Raw genomic sequence first — 2,144 nt, forward strand, 5'->3', positions numbered from 1 at the left:
TTGCCCTGCGACAGACTGGCGACCTGTCCAGGGTGACCCCGCCTCTCGCCCGGTACGCCAGCTGGAGATGGGCACCAGCAACCCTCCCGACCCCACTGAGGGACAAGGGTGTGAAGGAAATGGATGGATAGATGGATGGATTTGCATCAAATATTTCCTACAACTCAAAATAACATGCTCCACTGTCTCATCTTCCCCACAGTCACATTTCCCTGTCTGATGTTTCCAAATCAGAAATAATGACCTATTTAGTCCAGTAATGTCCAATTCTAAACCGTGAAATAATTATCTCTTCTCTCCTTATTCTTTCTGTTCATCTCATTTGACCAGTAGTCTTTATAACCACCTTCCTTTCTTTTCTTCTCTCTTGTTTTTTCTTTAATCATACCCTTTATTTCTGTTATACTAAAGCTAACATTAATATCTATCCTCACCCAATTAGTACTCTCTTAAGCCTTTCTGTCAGCCATTTCATTCCCCTTAATCCCATGATGTGCTGGAACCCAAGCAAAATKTACTGTTAGTCCCATCATATTGATTCTGTAAAGTGTTTGTTGTATTTCAATTAATATATCTGGTCTACTATCTGATTTATTATTTTGCTAACTGAATAACGAAGAACTAGAATCTGAGCAAATAATTGATTTTAATGGTCTTACCTCTTCCACCCATTGAACTGCTAAAAGCAAAGCAAGCAGTTCTCCTGTATACACTGAGACTCCATCACTGATCCTTTTTCCTACTTTAATTTGAAACTGTGGCACAATAAATGCTATCCCTACCTTATTAGCTGTATATTTTGATGCATCTGTGTATATTTGCATATAGTTATAATATTCTTTTAAGTACTCTTGTATTATATATCTATTCATAATGTGAAATTTATCTTTGTTGTTCTTTTCTAAAAAAGAAAAATCAATCTTAGCATCAGAAAGTATCCAAGGTGGAACTGCAGATAATGGAACTGCCTGACATATATTTCACTGATTTAAATTAATTTCATTAACTTTAGAGTTTATTATCCATCCAAAGCTCTTTAATTGTTTATTTTCCTTTTCCCAGCCATGTTTAAGCACCTCTAATGTTGGCTGATCATATTTTTTGTCCCTGTAAATTTGACCAATAGTTTAAGGATAATTGATCCCTTCTAACTTTAAGAGGCATTTCTCCCATTTCAACCTGTAATGCTGCTGTTGAAGATGTTTTAAAAGCACCGGTACATACTCTTAAAGCCTGATGTTGGATACTATTTAACTTATGGAGGTTTGAATCTGCTGCTGAATTGTAAACTATACATCCATAATCCAGGACTGATCTAATTAACCCAGTATAAATTGCTTTTAATTATTTTCTATCAGCTCCCCACTCTGTTCCAACTAAACACCTCATTATATTTAATACTTTCCTACATTTATCTATTATTTTCTTAATATGCACTCCCCATGTCATTCTTTCATCAAACCACATTCCAAGAAATGAAAATTGTTTAACTCTTTCTAAATCYTGTCCATATAATTTTAATTTAGTTTTTCCATCAACACTTTTCCTTGTAAAAAACATTATTTTAGTTTTCTCTACAGAAAGTTTAAAACCCCATTTTTACGACCATTTTTCTACAGCTAAAATTGCTCCTTAAAGCTTTTTGACAATAAATTCTAAATTACTTCCTCTTTTCCACATTGCTCCATCATCAGCAAAAAGTGAAAATCCCATTCCACCYTCTACTTCTTTAAACATATCATTAACTACCACTGAAAACAATAACGGACTTACTATACTACCCTGTGGTGTCCCATTTTCTATATTAATACTTTCAGAATAATCCTTCCCTATCCTCACTTGTATTTGTCTGTATGATAAAAATACTGAATCGATAGATAAGAACAGTTTTTCCTCACCTGGCTGTCTCGTCCTGCCCAGTAGTTCTTCAGAGAAAGGCAGACGCAGAGGCCTGTCAGTGTCTGTTGTATTTCATTACCTCTCTGCTTAAACTGCTACTCCATGCTGAAGCAGAAACAATACTTCAATGTTTTCCGTCATCTGACAAGTATACACCAAAAACGTTTTTTTTTTTTAATTCACCAAAAACTGTTCTGTAACCTGGAACGTTCGCTAAATTGAGCTCCAGTTAGCCGCCTTATCTC

The sequence above is a fragment of the Poecilia reticulata genome, linkage group LG8 (genome assembly GCF_000633615.1).
Source record: "Poecilia reticulata strain Guanapo linkage group LG8, Guppy_female_1.0+MT, whole genome shotgun sequence".
Lineage (NCBI taxonomy): Eukaryota > Metazoa > Chordata > Actinopteri > Cyprinodontiformes > Poeciliidae > Poecilia > Poecilia reticulata.